The sequence below is a fragment of the Lagenorhynchus albirostris genome, chromosome X (genome assembly GCF_949774975.1).
Source record: "Lagenorhynchus albirostris chromosome X, mLagAlb1.1, whole genome shotgun sequence".
Classification (NCBI taxonomy): Eukaryota; Metazoa; Chordata; class Mammalia; order Artiodactyla; family Delphinidae; genus Lagenorhynchus; species Lagenorhynchus albirostris.
In genome coordinates, this window is record NC_083116.1 from 2588480 (window position 1) to 2608980 (window position 20501).

Here is a 20501-nt window from a genome sequence, read left to right on the forward strand (position 1 = left end):
AGGGTTTGAGAAAGATGGGTGTTAGCTCTTCTCTAAATGTTTGATAGAATTCACCTGTGAAGCCATCTGGTCCTTGACTTTTGTTTGTTGGAAAATTTTTCATCACAGTTTCAATTTCGTTACTTATGATTCGTCTGTTCATATTTTCTATTTATTCCTGGCTCAGTCTTGGGAGGTTATACGTTTTTAAGAATTTGTCCATTTCTTCCAGGTTGTCCGTTTTATTGGCATAGAATTGCTTGTAGTAGTCTCCGAGGATGCTTTGTGTTTCTGCAGTGTTTGTTGTAACTTCTCCTTTTTCATTTCTAATTTTATTGATTTGAGTCCTCTCCCTCTGTTTCTTGATAAGTATGGCAATTTTGTTTATCTTCTCAAAGAATCAGCTTTTAATTTTATTGATCTTGGCCATTGTTTTCTTTGTTTCTATTTCAGTTATTTCTGCTCTGATCTTTATGATTTCTTTCCTTCTGCTAAAGTTGTGGGTTTTTTGTTCTTCTTTCTCTATTTGCTTTAGGTTTAAAGTTCGGTTGTTTATTTGAGATTTTTCTTGTTTCTGGATGTAGGCTTGTATAGCTATGAACTTCCCTCTTAGAACTGCTTTTGCCACATCCCATATGTTTTGGATCATCGTATTTTCATTGTCATTTGTCTCTAGGTATTTTTTGATTTCCTCTTTGATTTCCTCAGTGATCGCTTGGTTATTTTGTAATGTATTGTTTAGCCTCCATGTGTTTGTGTTTTTTACGTTTTTTCCCCCTGTAATTGATTTCCAATCTTGTAGTGTTGTATTCAGAAAAGATGCTTGATATGATTTCAATCTTCTTGAATTTACTGAGGCTTGATTTGTGGCCCAAGATGTGATCTATCCTGGAGAATGTTCCATGCGCACTTGAGAAGAAAGTGTAATCTGCTGTTTTGGGATGGAATGTCCTATAAATATCAATTAAAACTATCTGGTCTATTGTGTCATTAAAGCTTGTGTTTCCTTATTAATTTTCTGTTTGGATGATCTGTTCATTGGTGTAAGTGAGGTGTTAAACTCCCTCACTATTATTGTGTCACTGTCGATTTCCTCTTTTATAGCTGTTAGCAGTTGCCTTATGTATTGAGGTGCTCCTGTGTTGGGTGCATATATATTTATAGTTGTTATATCTTCTTCTTGGATTGATCTCTTAATCATTATGGAGTGTCCTTCCTTGTCTCTTGTAACATTCTTTATTTTAAAGTCTATTTTATCTGATATGAATATTGCTACTCCAGCTTTCTTTTGATTTGCACTTACATGGAATATCTTTTTCCATCCCCTCACTTTCAGTCTGTATGTGTCCCTAGGTCTGAAGTGGGTCTCTTGTAGACTGCATATATATGGGTCTTGTTTTTGTGTCCATTCAGCAAGCCTGTGTCTTTTGGTTGAAGCATTTAATCCATTCACGTTTAAGGTAATTTCCAATATGTATTTTCCTGTGACCATTTTCTTAATTGTTTTGTGGGTTTTTTTGTAGGTCCTTTTCTTTCTTGTGTTTCCCACTTAGAGAAGTTCCTTTAGCATTTGTTGTAAAGTTGGTTTGGTGGTGCTGAATTCTCTTAGCTTTTGCTTGTCTGTAAAGCTTTTGATTTCTCCATCGAATCTGAATCCTGGCTGTGTAGAATAATCTTGGTTGTAAGTTCTTCCCTTTCACCACTTTATGTGTATCATGCCACTCCCTCTGGCTTGTAGAGTTTCTGCTGAGAAATCAGCTGTTAACGTTACGGGAGTTCCCTTTGTATATTATTTGTCGTTTTTCCCTTGCTGCTTTCAATAATTTTTCTTTGTGTCTTGGTGTGTTTCTCCTTGGGTTTATCCTGTATGGGACTCTCTGCACTTCCTGGACTTTGGTGGCTATATCCTTTCCCGTGTTAGGGAAGTTTTCAACTATAATCTCTTCAAATATTTTCTCAGGTCCTTTCTCTCTCTTTTCTCCTTCTGGGGCCCCTATAATGCAAATGTTGTTGTGTTTAATGTTGTCCCAGAAGTCTCTTAGGCTGTCCTCATTTCTTTTTCTTTATTCTGTTCCACAGCAGTGAATTTCACCATTCTGTCTTCCAGGTCACTTATCCGTTCTTCTGCCTCAGTTATTCTGCTATTGATTCCTTCTAGTGTGGTTTTCATTTCAATTATTGTATTTTTCATCTCTGTTTGCTTGTTCTTTAATTCTTCTAGGTCTTTGTTAAACATTTCGTGCATCTTCTCGATCTTTGCCTCCATTGTTTTTCCGAGGTCCTGGATCATCTTCACTATCATTATTCTGAATTCTTTTTCTGGACAGTTGCCTATCTCCACTTCATTTAATTGTGTTTCTGGGGTTTTATCTTGTTCCTTCATCTGGTTCATAGCCCTCTGTCTTTTCATCTTGTTTATCTTTCTATGAATGTGGATTTTGTTCCACAGGCTGCAGGATTGTAGTTCTTCTTGCTTCTGCTGTCTGCCCTCTGGTGGATGAGGCTCTCTAAGAAGCTTGTGCAAGTTTCCTGATGGGAGGGACTGGTGGTGGGTAGAGCTGGCTGTTGCTCTGGTGGGCAGAGCTCAGTAAAACTTTAATCCACTTGTCTTCTGATGGGTGGGGCTGGGTCCCCTCCCTGTTGGTTGTTTGCCTTGAGGTGACCCATCACTGGAGCCTACCCTGACTCTTTGTTGGGGCTACTGGTGGACTCTGGGAGGGGTCACGCCAAGGAGTACTTCCCAGGATTTCTGCTGCCAGTGTCCTTGTCCTCATGGTGAGACAGAGCCACCCCCTGCCTCTGCAGGAGACCTTCCAACACTAGCAGGTAGGTCTGTTTCAGTCTCTATGGGGTCACTGCTCCTTCCCCTGGGTCCCGATGCACACACTACTTTGTGTGTGCCCTCCAAGAGTGGAGTCTCTGTTTCCCCCAGTCCTGTTGAAGTCCTGCACTCAAATACTGTTAGCCTTCAAAGTCTGATTCTCTAGGAATTCTTCCTGCCATTGCCGGACCCTCAGGTTCGGAAACCTGACATGGGGCTCAGAACCTTCACTCCAGTGGGTGGACTTTTGTGGTATAAGTGTTCTCCAGTTTGTGGGTCACCCACCCAACATTTATGGGATTTGATTTTATTGTGATTGCGCCCCTCCTACTGTCTCATTGTGGCTTCTCCTTTTTCTTTGGATGTGGGTTATCTTTTATGGTGAGTTCCAGTGTCTTCCTGTCAATGATTGTTCAGCAGTTAGCTGTGATTCCAGTGTTCTCTCAAGATGGAGTGAGAGCACATCCTTCTACCCTGCCATCTTGAACCAATCTCCTTCCTTCCTTCCTTCCTTCCTTCCTTCCTTCCTTCCTTCCTTCCTTCCTTCCTTTCTCTCTCTTTCTTTCTTTCTTTCTTTCTTTCTTTCTTTCTTTCTTTCTTTCTTTCTTTCTTTCTTTCTTTCTTTCTTTCTTCCTTCCTTCCTTCCTTCCTTCCTTCCTTCCTTCCTCCCTCCCTCCCTCCCTCCCTCCCTCCCTCCCTTCCTTCCATATATAAGTGATACCATGCAGTACTTTTCTTTTTCTGCCTGGTTTATTTCACTTAGAACCTGGAGTGCATTATACTATGTTGTTGCAAATGGCAGATCTCCTTCTCTTTAAAGGTTGAACAGTGTTTCAGTGTATGTAGATACCACATGTTCTTTATCCAATCATCTGTTGACAGACACTTAGTTTATTTCCATACTTTGGCTATTGTGAATAATGATGCTATGAACATGGGAGTACAGATATCTCTTCAAGATAATGGTTTTGTTTCCTTTGGATCATATGGTAGTTCTATTTTTAATTTCTTAAGGACCCTCCATACTGTTTTCCATAGTGGCTGTGCCAATTTACATTCCCACCAACAGTCCACAATGGTCCCCTTTTGTCCACTTCCTCACCAACTAACTCCTCATCACCACCAACACTTGTTATCTCTTGTCTTTTTGATAATATACATCCTAACAAGTGTGAGGTGATATCTCTGTGGTTTTCATTTACATTTAACCTATGATTAGTGATGTTGAGCATCTTTTCATGTACCTGTTAGCCATTTGTATGTCTTCTTTGGGAAAATGACTATGTAGGTCCATTGCCCATTTATAAATTGGGTGATTTGTGTTTTTTTGATCTCACCCCAGTGAGCATCTTTAAGGCCATTATTTTCAAATATATCAGGAAAATCACTTATCTACATTTCATTAAGGTCTGCTTCTTTAGATTCATCTTGTTTGGCACATATTCCTCTGTTTGTTCATTTTCCTTGACTCTCTGTGTTGTTTTCTGTACATCAGATAAAACAGATACCTCTCCTAGTCTCGACAGAGTGGTCTCGTATAGAAGATGAACCTTGTCAATCTGCCTAGCCTGAGCCCCTGGTTGCCTCTCAAACCCTTGTGATTGTCCAAGCCACCTTCTTTGTTCTTAGTGGCTCACAGTAGTTGGTGTGCCAAGACCCTTCAGTGTCCCAGAGGGGAGGATCGCAGTCAGCACCTAGATTCAGGCTGATTAGAAGCTGGGCCCTCAGGTGGCAGTTGGGAAAGTATGTAGTTAAGACCCTTCCAGGAAGAAACTGGGAGAGGGAGTTTTTGCGTTTTACCTCTGTGTTGAGCCCTGGAGGGATAGCCATGAAGGGGGCCCTCCTTCACCTATTTAAAAACCACTTCAATGCAAGAGGGAGGAGATATGGGGATATATATGTATAGCTGATACACTTTGTTATATAGAAGAAATGAACACACCATTGTAAAGCAATTATACTCCAATAAAAATGTTAAAAAAACAAACAAAAAATAAATAAAAAATAAAAATCACTTCTTTGCTATAGTCCTGTAGGACTTAACGAATGCAAGTCCTGTTGGCTATCAGAGCTAGCTGATTTGGGATCCCACCCCTTAGGCGGCAGCTGCAAAAGGTGGGGTGCCAGATGTGTGTGTAAGCTCTTTCAGTAAGATACTGGTGATTTGGTTTTATCATTTGAGCCACCCAGAAGGAGGAAGAGGCAGGGAAACTTCCCACTGGCTTCCCCAGTCTCTGGGGAGGATTGCAGCCAGCCTGTAGATACATGCTAAAATTAGAAGCCAGACACTCAGACAGCAGCTTGTGAAGTCTGCAGTTAGACCTTTTTCAGGGAAAGACAAGGAGATGGGAATTTTTGTCTGCTCTCTCTGCTGAGCCCTGATGGAATAACCACAGCAATTGTTTGTGTGCTTGTGCTGGTCAAGAACTGCTTCTTTGTTTGCTATGGTATTGTAGGTCTTACGGATGCAAGCACCACTGGCTTTCAGAGGTAGGTGTTTTGGGGGCTAATCCCTTGGGCTAGAGCCATAAAGTTGGGACACTAGATTGTGGTCCAAACCCTTTGCTCCTCAGGGAGAAGCTGGGGGTTGGGGATTCCTTCCCAATTGTATGGAACTGTGTTAGGGTGGGTTTTATGGCAAGAGTGTGCCTCAGGTTTTCCTACCTGATTTGAGGTGAATATTTTCTCATTTGCCGGATATGTAAGAATCGCTCAGCTAGTTTTTGGATTTCTTTTTTTTTTTTAACATCTTTATTGGAGTATAATTGCTTTACAATGGTGTGTTAGTTTCTGCTTTATAACAAAGTGAATCAGTTATACATATACATATGTTCCCGTATCTCTTCCCTCTTGCGTCTCCCACCCACCCTCCCTATCCCACCCCTCTAGGTGGTCACAAAGCACCGAGCTGATCTCCCTGTTCTATGCGGCTGCTTCCCACTAGCTATCTATTTTACATTTGGTAGCGTATATATGTCCATGCCACTCTCTCACTTTGTCACAGCTTACCCTTCCCCCTCCCCATATCCTCAAGTCCATTCACTAGTAGGTCTGTGTCTTTATTCCTGTCTTACCCCTAGGTTCTTCATGACCTTTTTTTTTTCTCAGATTCCATATATATGTGTTAGCATACAGTATTTTTTTCTCTTTCTGAAATACTTCACTCTGTATGACAGACTCTAGGTCCATCCACCTCACTACAAATAACTCAATTTTGTTTCTTTTTATGGCTGTGTAATATTCCATTGTATATATGTGCCACATCTTCTTTATCCATTGGTCTGTTGATGGACACTTAGGTTGCTTCCATGTCCTGGCTATTGTAAACAGAGCTGCAATGAACATTTTGGTACATGACTCTTTCTGAATTATGGTTTTCTCAGGGTATATGCCCAGTAGTGGGATTGCTGGGTCATATGGTAGTTCTATTTTTAGTTTTTTAAGGAACCTCCATACTGTTCTCCATAGTGGCTGTATCAATTTACATTCCCTCCAACAGTGCAAGAGGGTTCCCTTTTCTCCACACCCTCTCCAGCATTTATAGTTTGTAGATTTTTTGATGATGGCCATTCTGACTTGTGTGAGATGATATCTCATTGTAGTTTTGATTTGAATTTCTCTAATGATTAATGATGTTGAGCATTCTTTCATGTGTTTGTTGGCAATCTGTATAACTTCTTTGGAGAAATGCCTGTTTAGGTCTTCTGCCCATTTTTGGATTGGGTTGTTTGTTTTTTTGATATTGAGCTGCATGAGCTGCTTGTAAATTTTGGAGATTAATCCTTTGTCAGTTTCTTCATTTGCAAATATTTTCTCCCATTCTGAGGGTTGCCTTTTCGTCTTGTTTATGGTTTCCTTTGCTGTGCAAAAGGTTTTAAGTTTCATTAGGTCCCATTTGTTTATTTTTGGTCTTATTTCCATTTCTCAAGGAGGTGGGTCAAAAAGGATCTTGCTGTGATTTATGTTATAGAGTGTTCTGCCTATGTTTTCATCTAAGAGTTTGATAGTTTCTGGCCTTACATTTAGCTCTGTTATCCATTTTGAGTTTACTTTTGTGTATGGTTTTAGGGAGTGTTCTCATTTCATTCTTTTACATGTAACTGTCCAGTTTTCCCAGCACCACTTATTGAAGAGCCTATCTTTTCTCCATTGTATATTCTTGCCTCCTTTATAAAAAATAAGGAGACCATATGTGTGTCGGTTTACCTCTCAGCTCTCTATCCTGTTCCATTGATCAATATTTCTGTTTTTGTGCCAGTAGCATACTGTCTTGATTACTGTAGCTTTGTAGTATGGCCTGAAGTCTAGGAGCCTGATTCCTCCAGCTCCGTTTTCTTTCTCAAGATTGCTTTGGCTATTCGGGGTCTTTTCTGTTTCCATACAAATGGTGAAATTTTTTGTTCTAATTCTGTGAAAAATGACAATGGTAGTTTGATAGGGATTGCATTGAATCTGTAGATTGCTTTGGGTAGTAGAGTCATTTTCACAATGTTGATTCTTCTAATCCAAGAACATGGTATATCTCCCCATCTGTTTGTATCATCTTTAATTTCTTTCATCAGTGTCTTATAGTTTTCTGCATAGAGGTCTTTTGTCTCCTGAGGTAGGTTTATTCCTAGGTACTTTATTCTTTTTGTTGCAGTGGTAAATGGGAGTGTTTCCTTAATTTCTCTTTCAGATTTTTCATTGTTAGTGTATAGGAATGCAAGAGATTTCTGTGCATTACTTTTGTATCCTGCTACTTTACCCCATTCACTGATTAGCTCTAGTAGTTTTCTGATAGCATCTTTAGGATTCTCTATGTATAGTATCATGTCATCTGCAAACAGTGACAGCTTTACTTCTTCTTTTCCGGTTTGGATTCCTTTTATTTCCTTTTCTTCTCTGATTGCTGTGGCTAAAACTTCCAAAACTATGTTAAATAATAGTGGTGAGTGTGGACAACCTTGTATTGTTCCTGATCTTAGAGGTAATGCTTTCAGTTTTTCACCATTGAGAACGATGTTGGCTGTGGGTTTGTCATATATGGCCTTTTTTTATGTTGAGGTAAGTTCGTATTTCTGCAGTGTCACATGTTATTTATCCTTTTTCATTTCTAATTCTGTTGATTTGAGTGTTCTTTTTTTCTTGTGTCAGGCTAATGGTTTGTCAATTTTGTTTATCTTCTCAAACAAAAAGCTTTTAGTTTTATTGATCTTTGCTATCGTTTTCTTCATTTCTTTTTCATTTATTTCTCATCTGATCTTTATGATTTCTTTCCTTCTGCTAACCTTGGGGTCCTTTTACTTCTATTTCTCTAATTGCTTTAGGTGTAAGGTTAGGTTGTATATTTGATATGTTTCTTGTTTCTTGAGGTAGGATTGTATTGCTATAAATTTCCCTCTTAGAACTACTTTTACTATATCCGATAGGTTTGGGGTCATTCTGTTTTCATTTTCATTTGTTTCTAGGTATTTTTTGATTTCCTCTTTGATTTCTTCAGCAATCTCTTGGTTATTTAGTAGTGTATTATTAGCCTCCATGTGTTTGTTTTTCTAACAGATTTTTTTCCTGTAATTGATATCTAGTCTCATAGCATTGTGGTTAGAAAATTTACTTGATATGATTTCAATTTACTTAAATTTACCAAGGCTTGATTTGTGACCCAAGATATGATATATCCTGGACAATGTTCCATGAGCACTTGAGAAGAAAGTGTATTCTGTTGTTTTTGGATGGAATGTCCTATAAATATCAATTAAGTCCATCTTGTTTCATGTATCATTTAAAGCTTGTGTTTCCTTATTTATTTTCTGTTTGGATGATCTGTCCATTGGTGAAAGTGAGGTGTTAAAATCCCCTATTATGATTGTGTTACTGTCGATTTCCCCTTTTATGGCTGTTAGCATTTGCCTTATGTATTGAGGTCCTCCTATGTTGGATGCATAAATATTTACAATTGTTATATCTTCTTCTTGGATTGATCTCCTGATCATTATGTAGTGTCCTTCCTTGTCTCTTGTAACATTCTTTATTTTAAAGTCTATTTTATCTGATGTGAGTATTGCTATCCAGCTTTCTTTTGATTTCCATTTGCATGGAATATCTTTTTCCATCCCCTCACTTTCAGTCTATAGGTGTCCCTAGGTCTGAAGTGGGTCTCTTGTAGACTGCATATATATGGGTCTTGTTGTTGTATCCATTTGGCCGTTCTGTCTTTTAGTTGGAGCATTTAATCCATTTACATTTAAAGTAATTATTGATATGTATGTTCGTATTACCATTTTCTTAATTGTTTTGGGTTTGTTATTATAGGTCTTTGCCTTCTCTTGTGTTTCCTGCCTAGAGAAGTTCCTTTAGCATTTGTTGTAAAGCTGGTTATGTGGTGCTGAATTCTCTTAGTTTTGGCTTGTCGGTAAAGGTTTTAATTTCTCCATCGAATCTGAATGAGATCCTTGCTGTGTAGAGTAATCTTGGTTGTAGGTTTTTCCCTTTCATCCCTTTAAATATGTCCTGCCACTCCCTTCTGGCTTGCAGAGTTTCTGCTGAAAGATCAGCTGTTAACCTTATTGGGATTCTCTTGTGTGTTATTTGTTGTTTTTCCCTTGCTGCTTTTAATATTTTTTTTGTATTTAATTTTTGATAGTTTGATTAATATGTGTCTTGGCATGTTTCTCCTTGGATTTATCCTGTATGGGACTCTCTGCACTCCATGGACTTGATTGACTATTTGCTTTCCCATATTAGGGAAGTTTTCTACTATAATCTCTTCAAATATTTTCCCAGTCCCTTTCTTTTTCTCTTCTTCTTCTGGGACTCATATAATTCGAATGTTTGTGCATTTAATGTTGTCCCAGACGGCTCCAAGACTGTCCTCAATTCTTTTCATTCTTTTCTCTTTATTCTGCTCTGCAGTAGTTATTTCCACTATTTTATCTTCCAGGTCACTTATCCATTCTTCTGCCTCAGTTATTCTGCTATTGTTTCCTTCTAGAGCATTTTAAATTTCATTTATTTTGTTGTTCATCACTCTTCATTTGCTCTTAATTCTTCTAGGTCCTTGTTAAAGGTTTCTTATATTTTCTCCATTCCATTTCTAAGATTTTGGATCACCTTTACTATCATTACTCTGAATTCCTTTTCAGGTAGACTGCCTATTTCCTCTTCATTTGTTTGTTCTGATGGGTTTTTACCTTGCTACTTCATCTGCTGTGTTTTCCTCTGTCTTCTCACTTTGCTTTACTTACTTTGTTTGGGGTCTCCTCTTCACAGGCTGCATGTTCGTAGTTCCCATAGTTTTTGGTGTCTGCCCCCAGTGGCTAAGATTGGTTCAGTGGGTTGTGTATTCTTCCTGGTGGAGAGGACTGGTGCCTGTGTTCTGGTGGATGAGGCTGGATCTTGTCTTTATGGTGGGCGGAAATGCATCTGGTGGTGTGTTTTGGCATGCCTGTGACCTTATTATAATTCTAGGCAGCCTCTCTGCTAATGGGTGGGGTTGTGTTCCTCTCTTGCTAGTTGTTTGGCATAGGGTGGTGTGTCCAGCACTGTAGCTGGCTGCTCGTTGAGAGGAGCTGGGTCTTAGCATTGAAATGGAGATCTCTGGGAAGGCTTTCACCGTTTGATATTATGTGAAGCAGGTAGGTCTCTGGTGGACCAATGTCCTGAACTCGGCTCTCCCGCCTCAGAGGCACATGTCTGACACCTAGCCAGAGCACCAAGACACTATCTGCCACATGGCCAGGTATGTGGGGGAGTTTCTTGTCTTTTGGGAAGTCTGAGTTCTTCTGCCAGTGTTCAGTAGGTGTTCTGTAGGAGTTGTTCCACATGTAGATGTATTTCTGATGTATTTGTGGGGAGGAAGGTGATCTCCACGTCTTACTCCTCTGCCATCTTGAAGGTCTCTGTCACTACCTTTTTTGACTCCTCTGGGTACTCCCTATTTTGATGAGATAGTTAGCTAATTTACCTGGTTGACTGGAATTGTATACATGTGGGCACTGCCTGTGGAGGGAGAAAGCAACAAAACCTCTCAAATAGCATTATTCTCTTGGTTTGCATGTTAGATTATCATTGAAGAACTTGGTTCAGGCAAATGTGAGTTAAATAGTTCAGCATATTTGGTTATTTGATACTTGAATGGAAATTTGTACCAGTCCCCAGGGGCAATAGCTGAGAGCATTGCCAAGAGGAATTTATTTAAGGCAGAAGATCTATCTTTAAAGCGGCATTGCATGGGCTTCCCTGGTGGTGCAGTGGTTGAGAATCTGCCTGCCGATGCAGGGGACACGGGTTCGTGCCCCGGTCTGGGAAGATCCCACATGCCGCGGAGCGGTTAGGCCCATGAGCCATGGCCACTGAGCCTGTGCGTCCAGAGCCTGTGCTCCTCAATGGAAGAGGCCACAACAGTGAGAGGCCTGCGTACCCCCCCCCAAAAAAAAGAGGCATTACACCTCCTGCTCTGCTCTAGATTTGCCATTGCATACAACGCCTGGAAAATTAGAGTCCAGAGGACCTGGGAGAGTGGCTAAGCACAGCTTCCAGCAGCTGTTTCTTCTGTATTCTGCTTCTCTCCAAGAATCCTACAAGACCATTTGATTCAGAATTCTAGGAAAAAGAGGGCTGCTGTTGTATCTGGAATGACTTCCTTCTTGGATGGTCCTTTCCCTTCTTTTTCTCCTTTCATATTTATTAAGCACTTGCTGAACCAGCCACTGTTTCTCCTCCATCCTTAGTCTATCACAGACATATGGGTTAATTTGTCATCCTAAATCTTAACTCTGATTTATTGTCACTTATCAGCTTAAAAATCCTTTTGTCTCTCTCCATAGCCCATAAAAGAAAGCTTTATCTCTGCCCTGGGTACTAGTCCAGATCCTTGTTTTGTGATCTTAGTTTATAGGTTATCTGAGACCTCTTCTTCCCTGGAGTTTCTGTGATTCTGGGCTATGGTGCCTAGTTCAGGTTCTGAGCTTGTTTTGTTTTGTTTTTGCTCACTGCTGTATTCCTTAATCACTTGAACAATGCATGATCCATACTAGACATTCAATAAATACTGGTTGAATAAGTGAAAACCTAGGACAGAAAGAAATTGCTTGCCTAATTTACTGAGTCACAGCTCCCTGGGAGGATCCAGTTCTATCTGTGGTTCTTGGTCATTAATCATAAGGAAAGATATTCAACTTCATTTAAATCAGAGGAATGCAAATTAAAGTTGCACTGATATCATTTTCAACTATCATATTGGGAAGGGTGAAAATGTTTGATAGCATACTGTGTTGGCAAAAACTTGGGGAAGCAGACTTGTTACATGTGGGAATGTGAACTAATATAACCTCAGAGGGCAATTTGACAATATTTAACAAAATTAAAATTGTCTGTACACTTTGCCACATATAGCAGTTCTATGTATAAGAAAATTTTTAAACAAATGTGCTCTCATGTTACCCTAGTCCTTTAACTCTTAAGCTCTCCTGAACAACAGTTTAATTTTTCTCTCCTAGAATGTCCAACACCTCCTCCTATACCTCACTCTCCTCTGCTGACCTTGATTCCTACTTCATTGAGAAAACAGAGGCAATCAGAAGAGAACCTGCACATGCTACTGGCATCTCTCCCACTTACCCACATCTGTGCCCAGGAACTCTGTCTTCACTCTTGTTACTGAGGATGATCTGTCCATACTCTTAGCATCTCTGCCCTAGATTCCATTTCCTGTACTCTGTTAGTACAATGGCAGATGCAGCAATTCTACCTTGTCTCCTATATGGTCAAATTTTTCTTCTCCTCTAATCTGATTAGCATACAAAATTTTTTTAATCTTAAGAAACGCTGATGTCTCACGTTGCCCTTTTCTCTATTTATCTTCCCCTCAAAAGAGTTCCCTATACTATCTGTCCTCAGTCCCTCTTTCTCCATTCACCCTTCAACTATCTCCAATCAGGCTTTCTCTCTCACCACTTCACCAAATGTTCTTGTCAAGGTTACCAGTCACTTTCAGTTAACCATATTCTAAGAACATTTCCCAGTCCTTTTTTGACCTATCTGCTATATTTGACCTGGTTGATTACTCCCTACTCCTTGGAGACTTTCTTCACTTGGCTTTCAGGAAGAGTTCCTTCTCCCGATTCTTCTCCAACCTCTCTTCTGGCTGCTCCTTCTCAGAGTCCTTTCCTTATTCCTCATCATCTTCTTGACTTCTATATGTTGTGGCTGTCCCAGTGATGCTGAAAGCTCGGCCTCTGTGCACTGGTGCTGAATCAAATCTCAGAGACAGAGTTTTGGGTGAAGTAGAAAAGAATAGCTTTATTGCTTTGCCAGGCAAAGGGGGACATAGTGGGCTCCTGCCCCGAAAAACTCTGTGTCCCCACGTGGGAGGATTTGATGAGGAGTTTTATAGCAACGGTTCAAGGGTGGGGTTGCTGACAAGATTAGGGTGTGTGCAGGCCGCTCCCCCCGCCCACCCCCACTCCTTTAATCTGGTCTCAGGTAATCTTGATGAGCTTCTCAGGTGATTTCTTGGCTGCTCCTCCCTTGATTAGCAAGTGTTTGAATCTGCCCTTTGGAACTTGGGGAGGGGGGAAGGTCATGGAAGCTGGGGTCCTTTCTCTACAAACAAGAAAACAGGGGACAGAAAGGCTTCTGTACCCGGGAGCCCCACAGGCTCCTGCACGGTTTCACCAGGGCTCAGTTATTTGACCTCTACATTTATATTCATTTATATTCACTCCCTAGGAAGTCTCATCTAATCCCATGACTTTCCATAGCATATATATGTTGATCACTTCCAAGTTAGATTTAACGGATACCTCTACCATGAACTCTAGATTTATAAATCCAATTGCTTACTTGACATGTGCACTTTGATGTCTAACATATAGTCAGTTATGCTGTAACACGTGCCTTGAAAACACGAATTTATTCCAATGTGATTGATAAATTCGGGGACAATTTGAGTGTAATGTGGATTTGGCTTCTGTGTGATTTTGTCCAAGAAAATCACTTGGAGAACACAGAAAACTCTGGCTGAACTGAGCCATGTAGGATTGCACAAAACACGTATGCACACATTTCAAATACCTACCAGTTTACCATCTGTGTTAGGAGTCACACCCATCTACCTCTGTCTTTATAACTTTGCCTCAGATTTCAGATAGACCTATTTCCACCTCTTCAACTAACTCACAAACTGTATTCCTTCTGATGCCTACTTGCACAAGTAAACTTCCTGTGTGGGATTAAGGTCATAGTAAGGGTTTTTCTGGAAGAACTTAGGAAATTTTGTCTTACAGTCTCTTCTCCCTATACATACCCCTGTGGGAGGGGAGACTCTGAGTTAGCTGGACATATGCCTTAAGATCAATATCTTTCAGCGTGAGGGTCTCTGCTGGCTTTTTTTTCCTGTTATTTAATGCAAATGAACTTCATTCCAAGGGATAAGCTGCCAGACTTCTTCCCACTTTCCCTGATTCTAGTAAATTTACCAAGTATGGCATGATGTGAATCCTTATGGAGCTATGGCAACTCAGAGTTCTTCCTAAACAACAAATATTCATTTTTATTTCAACGCATTGTTTTAAGCACTTTTCAAAATATTAACCATTTAATCTTAAAGATGAGTAAATGGGCTTAGGAAGATTAAGTTGTCCAAGGTTACATGACTAGTAAGAAATAGGCCCAGACTTTGATTCTGTCAGTCTTACTCTAGAGCCCATGTTTCACTATATTGTCTCACTGGTTATTGCAGAAAAAGCACCACTTGCTTGCAACTCATAAAACCTGAGTTCTTATCCTAACTTTGCTATTTCTTTGCTATGTTATATTGGGGAAATCTCCTTATCCTCTCTGGGACTTAGTTTTTCCATTTGTAAAGTAAAAACATTCAGTTGAGAGTAGAGACTCCCATGAGGAAGTAAGAGGTATATTAAAAGACTGAGAGGACTTCCCTGGTGGTCCAGTGGTTAAGACTCTGTGCTTCCAATGCTGGGGGTGTGAGTTCGATCCCTGGTTAGGGAACTAGGATCCCACATGCCTTGTTGCATGGCCAAAATAAATAAATAAATAAAAGATGGAGAATTACCTTTCTTTTGAGAGTTATCTTGTGTTATATATGACTGTTGATAGAGGGAGGGAGATTATAATTGAGTACCACTGGTTTCAATGCTCTCTTAAGAGTCTTTCTAGCTCTATGCTTATAGGGTATTATGTGTGATGTAAAATCCAGGGTGTCATGTTTAAAACAAGCTCTATTTAAATCATTATTCAAAATATAATCAATCCTCAAGAAATATCTTGAAATTTTTAATTTTCTCAATCTCATTAAGGTCCAGGGAAACTTGCAGTATTTAACCAAGTTGGAAAACTTCTCACATGGTTCATTCTGCCTGAAGCTCTCTTAACTTTCCTGCCATTCTGTTAGCCTTTCCTTCTCTTATTTACTCTCAAGATCTCAAAATAAATGTCACTTCCTTTGGGAAACCTTCCTGGATTCAGTTTCTAGACTGTATTAGGTTCCCCAATATGCACTTCCAAACCACTTTGGGTCAATGCATTTCTGTTTGAGGAAAAAAAAGTAAACACATGTGCTTAACTGACCATCTTGAAAGTGAAGCCGGACTGTGTTTTAAAAGTTTTCTTAGCAGAGAAGCCTTTTAAAATAACATCATTGAGGTATAATCAATATGAAAGAAACTGCATATATTTATGTAGTACAATTTGATATATTTTGACTTAAGCATAAACCCATGAAGCCATCACCATAATCAAGAGAAGGAACCTATCTATCATCTCCAAAGGTTTCCTCATTCCCTTTTGTAATCCCCCCCTCCCATATGATTGTTCTCACCTACCCCCATGCTGTCATTGATCTGCTTTCTAGTTGTTGGATATTATGAATAAAGCTGTTATGAAGATTCATGTACAAGTCTTTGTATGAACACATATTTTAACTTCTCGAGTAAATACCTCGGGTGGTATGGCTGGGACATATGGTAAGTATATACAAAACTATTTTCCAAAATTGTACCATTGTACAATTTTACCATTCCTACCAGCATTGAACCATTTTACCATTCCTACCAGCAGTGTATGAGAAGTCCAGTTGCTTCACAACTTCAGCAACACTTGGTATGAGCAGTCTTTTTAGTTTTAGACATTCCAGTATGCCTAAAGTGGTACCTCCAGATTTTAATTTGCTTTTCCCTCATGACTTATAATGTTGAGCAATATTTTATGTGCCTATTTGCTATCCATATATATTCTTTGGTGAGTATTTTTGCCCATTTTTGAATTGGGTTGTTTTCTTATTAAACTTCGTTGGTTTTTGTATATTCTAAGTACAATCCTTTATCAGATATGTGATTTGCAAATAATTTCTCCCAATGTGTAGCATGTCTGTTTATTCTCTTAACAGTGTCTTTTGAAGAACAGAATTTATTAACTTGGATGAAGTTCAATTTATTAATTATTTCATGGGTTGGACTTCTAGTTTAGTATGTAATAAATCTTTGCATAATCCACACTCAACATTTTCTTCTATTTTCTTCTAGATGATGTATAGTTTTAGGTTTTTACATTTAAGTTTATGATACATTTTCAGGTAATTTTTGTATATACTGTGCAATTTGCATCAAGGTTTAATTTTTTGCATATACGATCCAATTATTCCTTCACAATTTGTTGACAATACTATCCCTTCTCCACTGAATTGCCTTTGCACTCTGGAAAAATTCAATTGACCATATGTAATATGGGTCTGTTTCTGGACTCTATTCCATTGGTCTATTTGTCTATATTTATTCCAATATCATACTGTCTTGTTATTATAGCTTTAGAATATGTCTTGACATCAGGTAGTGTAAATACTCCAACTTTTTTCTTCTCTTTCAAACTTGCTCTGGCTAATCTAGATTGTTTGCCTTTCTATCTAAGGCAATTTTAAAATTTGCTTCTTGATATTTTATAAAAAGATCCTACTGGAATTTTGATAGGGATTGCATTGAATCTATAGATCAATTTGGAGAGCATTGACTCATAACAATACTGATTTTTCCAATCCATAAATATAGTATCTTATTTTTTAGGTCTTCTTTAATTTCTCTTAGAGATAATTTTAGTTTTCAGTCTTGCACATCTTTTTCCAGGTTTATCTCTTATTTCTTTTTGGTGCTAATATAAATTATATTGATTAGTTCTTTTAATTTCATTTAATGATTGTTTATTGCTCATATATAGAAATATAATTGACTTTTGTATACTGATGTTATATCTTATAACATTGCTAACTTTTCTGTAGCTAGTAATTAGCAACTTTCCTATAAATTCCATAGGATTTTCTACATAGTTAATCATAGATGATCACGTCATCTGCAAATAAAGACAGTTTTACATCTTTCTTTTCAAGCTGGATGAATTCTGTTCCCCCTTTTATTTGATTGATTGCAATATCTCATATTGATGGTAGAATATTTAACAGAAGTGGTGAGAGTGGACATTCTTGCCTTGCTTCTGATCTTAGGGGGAGAATGTTGTCTTTCATTACTAGGTAACATGTTAGCTGTAAGATTTTTGTGAATGGATTTTATCATGTTGTGGAAATTTACATTTAGTCCAAGCTTTCTGAGAGGTTTTTAAAATTAGGAATTTGGTGTTTAATTTTGTGAAAAGTTTTTCCTGCATTTTTTGAGATGATCATATTTTTTTAACCTGTTAATATGGTGCCAGTCCATTTGGATTGCTATAAGACAATACCACATATTGGGTAGCTTATAAACAACAAAAAATTATTTCTCACAGTTCTGGAGTCTGTGAAGTCCAAAATCAAGGTGTCAGCATGGTTGTGTTCTGGTGAAGGCCCTCTTTTTGGTTTATATCTGGTGTCTTCTTGCTGTCTCTCCACATGACAGAAGGGGTGACGGATCTCCCTGGAGTCTCATTTATAAGGGCATTCATCCTAATCATGAGACTCTGTCCTCATGAACTAATTATATCCCATAGGCCCCACCTAATACCATCACACTGAGAATTAGATTTTCAACATATAAATTTTGGGGGTCCAGAAATATTCAGATCTTAGCATATCTTGAATTACACTGATTGATTTATAAATGTTAAATCTTAAATTCTTGAGATAAATTTTACTTTGTATGACATTACTTTTACATATTGTTGGATACAACTTGCTAATATTGTATTAAAAATTTACATCCATGTTCATGATTGACATTGGTCTGTAGTTTTATTATGTTTTATCTAGTTTATAATCAGGGTAAAACTGGCATCTTTAAACAATTTTTCATTCCTATATAAGAAACCACTTCAAAACTTAATGGCTGGAACATTTTTAATCACAGTCTCAATTTCAGTGCTTGTGATTGGTCTGTTTATATTTTATATTTCTTACTGGTTCAGTCTCGGAAGGTTGTGCTTTGCTAAGAATTTGTCCATTTCTTCCAGGTTATCCATTTTATTGGCATATACTTGCTTGTAGTGCTCTCTCATGATCCATTGTATTTCTGCAGTGTCAATTGTTACTTCTCCTTTTCCATTTCTAATTCTATTGATTTGAGTCTTCACCCTTTTTTTCTTGTTGAGTCTGGCTAGTGGTTTATCAATTTTGTTTATCTTCTCAAAGAACCAGCTTTTAGTTTCATTGATCTTTGCTATTGTTTCCTTCATTTCTTTTTTATTTATTTCTGATCTGATCTGATCTTTATGATTTCTTTCCTTCTGACAAGATGGCTTCACAGGCAAATTCCATCAAACATTTAGAGAAGAGATAACACCTATCCTTCTCAAACTTTTCCAAAATATAGTAGAGGGAGGACACCCCCAAACTCATTCTACAAAACCATCACCCTAATACTAAAACCAGACAAAGATGTCAAAAAAAAAAAAAAAAGAAAACTACAGGCCAATATCACGGATGAACAAAGATGCAAAAATCCTCAACAAGATACTAGCAAACAGAATCCAACAGCACATTAAAAGGATCATGCACCATGATCAACTGGGCTTTATCCCAGGAATGCAAGGATTCTTCAATATACACAAATCAATCAATGTGATACACCATATTAACAAACTGAAGGAGAAAAACCATATGATCACTTCAATAGATGCAGAAAAAGCTTTTGACAAAATTCAACACACATTTATGGTAAAAGCCCTCCATAAAGTAGGCATAGAGGGAACTTACCTCAACATAATAAAGGCCATATATGACAAACCCACAGCTAACATTGTTCTCAATGGTGAAAAAATGAAACCATTTCTTCTAAGATCAGGAAAAGGACAAGCCTTTCCAATCTCACCACTATTATTCAACATAGTTTTGGAAGTTTTAGCCCCAGTAATCAGAGAAAAAAAAAGAAATAAAAGGAATCCAAATGGGAAAAGAAGAAATAAAGCTGTCACTGTTTGCAGATGTCATGATACTATACGTAGAGAATCCTAAAGATGCTATCAGAAAACTATTAGAGCTAATCAGTGAATGTGGTAAAGTAGCAGGATACAAAATTAATGCACAGAAATCTCCTGCATTCCTATACACTAAAGATGAAAAATCTGAAAGAGATATTAAGGAAACACTCTCATTTACCATTGCAACAAAAAGAATAAAATACCTAGGAATAAACCTGCTTAAGGAGACAAAAGACCTGTATGCAGAAAACTATAAGACTCTGTTGAAAGAAATTAAAGATATAGAAACTGATGGAGAGATATACCATGTTCTTCGATTGGAAGAATCAACACTGAGAAAATGACTACTACCCAAAGCAATCTACAGATTCAATGCAATCCCTATCAAACTACCACGGGCATTTTTCACAGAACTTTAACAAAAAATTTCACCATTTGTATGGAAACACAAAAGACCCCACATAGGTAAAGCAACCTTGAGAAAGAAAAACGGAGCTGGAGGACTCAGGCTCCCTGACTTCAGACTATACTACAAAGCTACAATAATCAAGACAGTATGGTACTGGCACAAAAACAGAAATATAGATCAATGGAACAGGATAGAAAGCCCAGAGATAAACCCACTACATATGGTCACCTTATTTTTGATAAAGGAAGCAAGAATATACAGTGGAGAAAAGACAACCTCTTCAATAAGCAGTGCTGGGAATACTGGACAGCTATAGGTAAAAGAATGAAATTAGAACACTCCCTAACACCATGCACAAAAATAAACTCAAAATGGATTAAAGACCTAAATGTAAGGCCAGGCACTATCAAACTCTTAGAGGAAAACATAGGCAGAACACTCTATGACATAAGTCACAGCAAGATGCTTTTTGACCCACCTCCTAGAGAAATGGAAATAAGAACAAAAATAAACAAATGGGACCTAATGAAACTTAAAAGCTTTTGCACAGCAAAAAAACCCATAAACAAGACCAAAAGACAACCCTCAGAATGGGAGAAAATATTTGCAAATGAAGCAACTGACAAAGGATTAATCTCCAAGATTTACAAGCAGCTCATGCAGCTCAATATCAAAAAAACAAACAACCCAATCCAAAAATGGGCAGAAGACCTAAATAGACGTTTCTCCAAAGAAGATATACAGATTGCCAACAAACACATGAAAGGATGCTCAACATCACTAACCATTAGAGAAATGCAAATCAAAAGTACAAAGAGGTATCACCTCACACCGGTCAGAATGGTCATCATCAAAAAATCTACAGACAATAAATGCTGGAGAGGGTGTGGAGAAAAG